This window comes from Aythya ferina, assembly GCF_964211825.1.
Source record: "Aythya ferina genome assembly, chromosome: 2".
Classification (NCBI taxonomy): Eukaryota; Metazoa; Chordata; class Aves; order Anseriformes; family Anatidae; genus Aythya; species Aythya ferina.
In genome coordinates, this window is record NC_140297.1 from 131490627 (window position 1) to 131499719 (window position 9093).

The following is a 9093-nucleotide window of genomic DNA, read 5'->3' on the forward strand; positions in this document are numbered from 1 at the left end:
GGATATAATTGATGCATTTTTGTTTGGACACATTCATGAGCATGAGGAACTATCCATTTCCTGATGATTTCCTCTCTTGCCAGTACCTATTAAATCTTTTTTTAAGGAGCTGTTTGCCTTGTTGCCATCTGATCTGTTCATTGAGGAAAGGAGATTTAATTTTTGTGTTTGCAGGGCATGTGAGAAGGCTTATATCAATGAATCACTAAGAAGGAAATATCCTAATTTACCTGCAAAAGTGTAATTGAATTAAATATTTTTGGGGGCTTTTAGCAACACAATGCTGAAAGCATTACAGGTTTTGGACTCAAACAAGGGAGATGAAACTTTGTTCAGAGTTATATAATATACCATGGTGGCCAGAATCTCTCTCTCTTTATATATCACTCTTTGTCTTAATAATAAATTAAAATATGAAACTATTAATTTCACAGGTAAAGACAGATAAGCTGACTTTTAGGTTCTGATGATCTTGCACAATCCATCAGAAAACATCTTTTGACTTCTATATTTAATGTACAGATTTTATTCTTTTTTCTCACACAGAAAAGGTTCATGGAAGATTTCAATAGTAAGTGAGGACCCTGATATTTTCCACAGCCAGGGATTTTTTCAGATGCTTCTGCAAGTGCTCTCAGCTAGAAGAATCTGTCTGCATGCTTCCTGATGGGCATAGCATAGCAGGCTGTATCTTTTGTGATATTCCTGCTGACCGTTGCTCTTACTTTTCAGTGGTGACGCCTGTGAGTCAGTGCTTCAGGCATGTTACACTCAGTTCTCCCACTGTTATCAAGATAAAAGTATGCCACAGGCAACTGTCCATCGAGCTTACCTCGGCTATTCACTGGTTCTTCTACTCCTGGCCTCTTGTCCTGGTTTACTACTCATGCTCCAGCCACAAGTTTTCTCCTTCTTTCATGCCCTTTTGGAGAACATGACTGTTGGTTCAGCTGTGGGTATGGAGAACCTGAAGTAAGCAGATAAAATGAGCTCCACAAGGCTCCTCTCTGTCTCTCAGGGCTGTTTTCTACATTGTCCTATCTCTGGGACACTTTTACCAGGTCTGAAATTTTCTTCCTTAATCTTCTGGTTCATAGTTTCTCACAGAGGAGATGGGCTCTGCACAGGCCCCATGACTACCCTTTGTTAAAGCTTGGTATAGGACTTTTCTGTATCTCTGTCCTATGTCTTTTGGGCTTTTATTTAGTTTCTTTCTTAAAAGAGGGTCCTACCCTCCATCCCCTAGGTCTGCTTGTGGTCTCTGTTCCTATCCATACTGCTGCTTTACAGCCCAGATATATATTTGTCCTGTAATGGCTAATCATTTTTTTCTGTGAACTGGAATTCAATAAAGTCCAGCATCTGAGCTTCAGAAATTCTCTTACAATAACATTTTAACTTCTTCCAGGAATCACTCAGTGTCCATGAAATGTAACTGTCTCAGAATGATAGAATGGTTTGGGTTGGAAGGGAACTTAAAGCCCACCTAGTTCCAACCCCCAGCCACGGGCAGGGATACCTTCCGCCAGACCACATTGCTCAAAGCCCCATCCAGCCTGGCCTCGAATACCTCCAGGGATGCAGCATCCACAGCTTCTCTGGGCAACCTATGCCAGTACCTCACTACCCTCAGAGTAAAGAATTTCCTTCTTCTATTTAATCTAAACCTAGTCTCTTTTAGTATAAGACCATTACCACTTGTCCTATCACTAATAGAATCACAGAATTGAATTGTAGTGCATTGATGACATGTTCATCTGTTGATACTGTCAGTTGTTTCTAATCAGTATCTCAAAATTATTTATTTTAAAATAATTTGAAAGACTGCATTGCGAAAAAATATCTTTTTTTTTTTTTTTTTTTTTTTTTTTCTCTTTTAAGAGCGCATCCTTTTTCAGGTCAATTTGCTTCACTATCTTTCTCTTCTTTTTCATGACTTTTTACCAAGGCCTATCATCCATCAAATGTAACTGAGCTGTCTCCAACAATAAATTTCTCTTGTTCCACATTTCAGCATGAGATTATAGTTCTGGAATGTTTCTGCTAAATCATTTCTCATGCTAAATATTTTCTCTTCCAGCTATAAAATTGCATGATCCTGATTATTCTCACCAAGATAGTGACTTAGAGGCGTGGATGCCTTCTCCTTACAGATTTTTAAGGACAGATCATAGAAGGTCAAACAGGACAGGTTTAAGCAAGTGCTCATTACCCACTTGTCTATAATATCACTGTGCAAGCTGATAGTGAACGTTATTTCTGTAAATCTCAAAAGAGTAGGCCATTCCCAGAATAAATGGTGACACCACCATCACTCTGACTAAAGATTATCTCTTGCATAAAATGTACAGTACAACTTTTGCTTTGCTTTGTTCCTTCATTTAGACTGGTGAGTGCTATGAAGCCACTCCAGAAAAACTCCAGGTGGTGTATGTGTCTGTGGTGGAAGACCTTGTGAGTAAATTGAACCTTCTCTGCATGCCAGTGTTTGTGCTTTGATACACATTTCTCCTTACCTGCTGGTATGTGGCACCGTTGCTGTTGAATTCAAATATACTAATCTAGCTGTGCATCGGTGTTACTCATAACTTCCTCCTGCCTGAGAAACCTTCCCAGCCACCTTCAAAGTGCTTGCTGCAACTTTGAAGTCACAGTAAGTCAGAGGAGCCTGCTGGTAGGGAAAGCTCACTCTTTGTTTCCTTTCCCTTTACATCAGGTAGTAGGAAGCCAACTTTTCACCTTGTGCAAATCAGCACAAGGTTGTTGAGGACAGAGAAATTGCCTGTTCAAATCCAGGTGACTTCTTGTCCTGAGGGCATCTGGAAATACAGACAAATATCCAAAGGACTCTCAGAACTTGTGGTTTATTTATCTTCTTGGTCATTTCCTCAATCCTACCTTCCTTTAAGCAGAGAAAAATAGCTTATTAAAACTTAAAAGAATACCCGATCATCTTCTGTTTCCCAGCTTCCTGCCTTTCCAGACAGCTTGTAATTTGTCTAAAACTTACAAGCTATTTATTTAGCTACCACAATAAATATGGAAAGTTTTCTCTCCATACTGGTCCTTGTCTAAAACTTTCTGTTATTTCAGAAGGAGAGATCTGCTGGATGGGAGAAGTGTTTCCATAGCTATCATGCTATATGGATGTAAGGAAGTGGAGTTTGCAGGAAAAGATTTATTATGTCTTTATTAAACTAGCTGATACTGCCAGAAAACTTGAGCAACATTTCAGGCTCAGAATCCCTTAGACATCCCTTTTACTGTTTGAGCCTGACGTTTGGGAGGAAAATATCACTGACGTGTATATTTCAAATTGTCAGTTTCAATCACTCATGTGCTGGCAAGGACCGTGAGTATGTCTCCATAAGAGAGAAAAAAAAAAAGAAAAAAAAAAAAAAAAAAAAGCCCTACCTTTTAGATTGTCCCTCATTGATGGATGGATGGTTCACCCAGAAAAGTTGTTTGAGACAAACACATTTCCAAAGCTGAGCCTGAGGATGTATGTAACAGTGAAGTCACTCAAGACTGTTTTTTTGAAGGAATCAGTATGCCTGTCACTGACAGCTCTTTGCTAATTAGCTGACACTATTTTCTATTAAATTGCACTGATTTTCTCAGTACTGTAATGTCCTAGCGACATTAGGCAAGAATAGCCAGTTCAAGCCTATTACTACATACTCTGCAAGTATTACCAGATGAGGAAAAAAGAACAACCTTTCAAGTACTGGGAGAAAGGTTGTTTTAATACTTTGGAAATCCTTTGTGTTTCTTCTTTGACCTAGCAGAGTCCAAAAACTGCCCAGTGGTTTCTTAAAGGTTTTGCAACCAGGAGGCAGACTCTGGCAGAATATCAAGCGCTGAATGGATTGTTTCTTGGTGCTTTCTGAATTCACTCAGTAAAAGTGTTTGGAAGCAAGACAACGAAAGAAACAAGCCATCACCAGCTATATTCACTCCTGGTCAATAAAGGGTCCTCAGTTTGAAGGTGAGCTTCGCGCACTGCTCTGTGAGACCCAGGCAAGGTTACTGAGGGGCAGACCAAAGCACATCTGGAGTTTCAAGCAGAGAAGAAAAAGAACAACAAAGGGCAGAGCACTATTGTGATATTGTTGGCTCCTCCTATGCGCAGCACATGATGCTGAATATCACGAGGAGAGTGCCGCAGCTCTGATGTCAAAGGCTGTCTCCCATACGTGGAGTTGGCAAGTGATCTCTCTACTGTCGCTGTACAAAATTGCAGATCTCCTTTGCTTTTGCTATATAAAGACGTCTTCGTCATCAATCTGCAATGGGCCCAGTCCTGCCAAGTTAACAGCCCATCTCATACTAACAGGCAGAAATCTCTTGGACTGAGGGATTTTTGTTGCAGGTAGGGAGGGGGTTATCCGGGACTCCATTCTTCTCATCTGCAGCACCTCTGGCCCCCTCCTACCAGTTCCACACTCTGAGCTCAAATCTGTAAACCTTTTGAACTATTTTAAAAAATGTACAGCTTGTCCTCTAAGACATAGGAAATTACATTTGATGGTCTATTGTATAAGAATTGCCATATTTAGAGAAAAATCAACAGATACAATCTCTGATTTCCTTTTCCCTATACTCCTCATATTCGCCTCCTCTTGCTTTGCTTGATTTTGCTGCAGCCATGTTGTAGCAGACACAGATGTCACCAATTAGAAGATGGATTTAAAACGAATGAGAGCTAGGTTAAAAGAGCCTGCCTGCTCATCTAGCTGCCAATGGTGAGTTGTGTCTCTGCCCTAGTTCACATCTGGTGTTCTTGATGCTTTGTAGTGCTTTTAAAGGTGCTCCTGAGGTAAGTTTCTATTCAGCCCATGCAAAAATATGTAATATATAAGGAAATCTTTGCTCACTCTTTTGCAGATTCTGAAGCAGTCTTTCCAGTACTCAAAAGAACAGAGGTCAGTGATGTTATACTGGATCAACAGCTACACAGCTAAACTCTGAAGAGGACTTCTAAATGCAAAATCTGTGTTTCTTGTGATTAACAATTTGGTGTGATCATGTTATAAGTTTCCTCAGTGAAAGTAAACTCTGCAGCAACACTGATCAGGAAGGAACTTGCTAGCAAGAGCTCAGTAACTCTGTAGTAACAAACTGCATTTGCAGAAGGGCTGAATTGGAACACCACCAAGCAGAATAAAAACAGAAAGGTGTGTTTTAAAATTAATGCAGTAAAACTTAAGCTTTCTGATTTAAAAAGAAATTCCTTAACATTTTGAAAACCGTGGATCTGGCTAATTTCAAAGCCAACAAGATAGTCGGTAAATTCAATAAATACTTTTTTTTTTTTTTTTTTTTAAAAAAAAAGCTCCTAAATAAAATTAAGACAAATAAATACAACTTATCATTTACCATTGAGACACAACTTCAATACTATGTCGGTTTAGACATGGAGAATCATTTTCATACTCAGTTTCCAAACTGCAATGGACTCCCTTTGGACCAAAGGACAATTGCAAAGATCCAACTTATAATTGTAGAACAGTGCAGACTTTGACCTGGCTTTTCCCAAAACAAATACACATTTCTGTATCTGTTGCACACATAAATTTATCTCCTGGGTGAGGTTTGTGAGTAAATATCTCCCATACAGCATATGCTGGTCAACTCTTAAGTCACAAAACGTAGGCTCCTGCAACTTGTTACCCAAAGCAATTTATGTGCCCAGCTCCCACTAACAGCAATTTTAGTGCAGTTAAAACTAGTCTTTCATGACGCGTTGCTTTAGAAAGTTAAGAATTTGAGTGCACAACTCTAATTTTCAGAGACTTTTTTTTTTTTTCTTCATGAGTTTTCTCTTGTTGCACTGAGCATGGTATTGCAAAATGGAGCTGGCCATTATAAATAAAAAAGTTAATGCTTTCTGCTTTTCTCAGTCCCACTAATTTAAATGCTTATGACAAACTTCTCCGTTCTGAAGGCACATGTAAAACTTGCAACTTGGCCAAGACTTTCTGTAGCATGTCCATTTATAATATGTAGGTTCAGTTAACTATAATTTTCATTGTCAGCCTTCTGGCTCTTATTCACTGCTCTACAAAGAACATTTTGCACTGTGAAATACCCATGTAACTACAATGTTTGTATTCACATGGAGCAAATTATAAGCACATGAAAGTAAAGTACATTCCTCATGATCTTTACACTGCTTGAAGATTAAGAATACAATAGATTAAAAGAATCCAGGAATAAAGTGGTCTCTGGGGAGCATTCACAATATTTGTGTAAGGCTATGCTCTTTTAATATATGAATCACAAATAAAGCACTAATAGAAATGTTTGAAATATTTTCCAAATATTCTCATTATATGGCCTTACCCCCCTTCAGCTTCTGTATTGCATCTGCAGTGGAAAAATATCAGAAAAAATATCAGAGTCTAGCTTGTGCACAATTAAAAAGTTCAACATATGTAGTTATACAAAAATTGGAAAAACATTCCCAGAAAGTTACTGTTTCCAAATAATGGATTCCCTCAAACAAACACTTAGTCCTTTCTTGCAGTATCAATGCAGCCTGACTTCCTGTAGATGATATGAAAGCTCCAGTAATTACCGGGGGCTTAATTAAATGAATTCAGTGTAATTAAGTTGATTGGCACTGTCTGGAAAGCTTGACCATTTCTTGCTTGCATCAAGAAGTGACAGACATTTTGTGTCTTGAAACAAAAGCTGTTATCAAAAGATGAATCATTTTGAAATGAAAGATTAAATTATATTTTTTAGATCTTAAAATATATTGGCCAAATGGCAGGTATTACAATGTCATCTAGCAGATGCCAGCTGAAAAGCAATAAAAACAGCAGTAACGCAAATTCACAGGTGACACACTTCAGAAGAGTTCCTAACTTATCATCCTTTTGCTGCAATACCATCTTGAAAAGAGTCTTCACTCTTTCGGTATTAAATATTTTTTCAATAATAAAGAAATGAACACAGATGTCTGCTACCTTTTTATGGATCACAAGACATCTACCTCTAACTGTATGCTATATTCTTACTCAATTTAAATAGCATTTTAAGTTCAAGGCTTATTTGGTAAATGCTAGCAGTCATCCCGTTAGTGGTGAGAAGCCAAAAGCCCAGGTATGAAGCAAATCTGTGCCCCGTGGGATTTGACTGCCAAGCATGCACTGCCATACTTATTGCTTTCTATACAGTTAGATTACTTGTAATGAGACCAAAAACAAACAAACAAACAAACAAACAAAAACCTTCAAGAATATTTTATTATGTGTGAATGGAACCTATAAATTGATTTCCACGATACTGGAATATTAAATTTATCTGAAGTGACTGTGCAGAAAAGACTTGCCTTGAAAGAGTATTCCATTTTTTTTCATGTCTACCTGACCCTGTGCTAATGTTTGGAGAGTATGTGTTCTTCTGCATCATTTTTAAAATCTTTTAAATGATTTTAAGTCATACTCATCCAGAACTCAGTCAACACCAGGTGACCTAGGATCCAAATGTTGTTATTCCCTGTGAAAGTTCAGAAATCAATGTGTTCATCTGACTCCAAGACTGGAGCACACTACTCTCCTTAGGCACAGTGTCACGGCCTTCATCCTGACCCAGAAGTTTCTTTGATTATTGGACTGTTAACATCAGTGTTAACTGATGCCTGTTAACATCAGTGGGCTTTAAAAAACACATCAGCAACAACAATAAAAAAAAAACACACCTCAGCTCTGTCTGCACATCAGTGTCCTTTGAATCAGAATCTGCCTTTTGAACACCTTTGCACAAATTCAGTTTTTGGTCAGCAGTGCTTTGAAGATTTCTGCATCAAACTCCATTTTGTGGTGTAGACACCCCTGTGTTAGCTAATACAAAGAAAGCTTGTGAAATAGCCATCGTGAAATGAAGACAGCGTTATAATCAGACGTTGTTAGCAATAAAGACGTAATTGGACTCTAGTCCCATGCATGGTGCCAAACCTCTTATAACCTCTTATGCATGAATTTTTATTGTGCGGCATATTTAATTGAATCCTTCGAAGCAATCAGGGATTCACATCCAGGTGATTATAATCCCTATCTCCTTCAGAGTTAAATTCCCAAGTGCTGTGGCCAGGAGGAAACTTCAAAGCAGAGCTGCTGAAGGAGGAGCAGGTCCGCAGTGCCCCGGTGTGCCAGGGAGCACGGTGTGTGCACCTCAGCAAATGTTTCACTCCAGCTGACCAGCTGATAATCCTGCAGGCTTTGCCTGCTCCTGGCAGGTGTTACTTTTGGGAGTGCCTGTGGCTGCAAGCAAGCAGGACAGAGGTGTGCAGCAGTGTGGTGCTGCTTGCAACACCCAATGCACAGATGTTTCTTTTTGCTGACAATGAAAAAAAAAAAAAAAAAAAAAAAAAAAAAAAAAAAAGAGAGAGAGAAAAAAAAGGGCCTATGTTTTCTACAGAAGTGGTGTGGGCTAGAATCCCACCTTCTTGACAATCTGCATTTATGTAATAGTTAATATCTGTGCTTGTAAATGAACCAGCAGCAGACCGAGTCCTCTTGTATAGCCTCTGTTGTCCAGCAGTCATGGTGGTGTCCCAGGCACTTTTCACGTAATAGTTCACGGAGGTAGCATGGGCCAGGAGCAGATTGCAGGCAGTCTCCTAGTTTGGGGAAATAGGGGTGCATACGTAAATGAGCAATTAGTGGACTGATATCTAGATCAGCTTTTATTGCAAAAGAAATTACGTCCAGACCACTAACAGTCATGACTGTTTAAAAAGCCAGCTAAGCAATTAAGCATTAAACTGCTATGATGGGTAAATAAAAATATTGTTTTTAATGACCATAATATATGTCAGGCTGGTTTGATTTATGTGCTAGGAGTAAAGACATTGCCCTGTTTTGTTAGACCAGTAGACAACCTTTTCTCATATGTGGTTCCAGAGTAGTTGGGAGGGTCTGCATGCTCCCAAAGGGTCTTCTGAGTTTTATGAGTCTATGAACTCTACACTGCAGGTGCTTCTTTGGGAGATGCTAAGGGCACAGCAATATGTCTGGTGGGAAATGTAACTTCTGCAAAACAATTGTTTTTTTTTGCTGTCATGCAATTTTTTTTTTAGAAAGC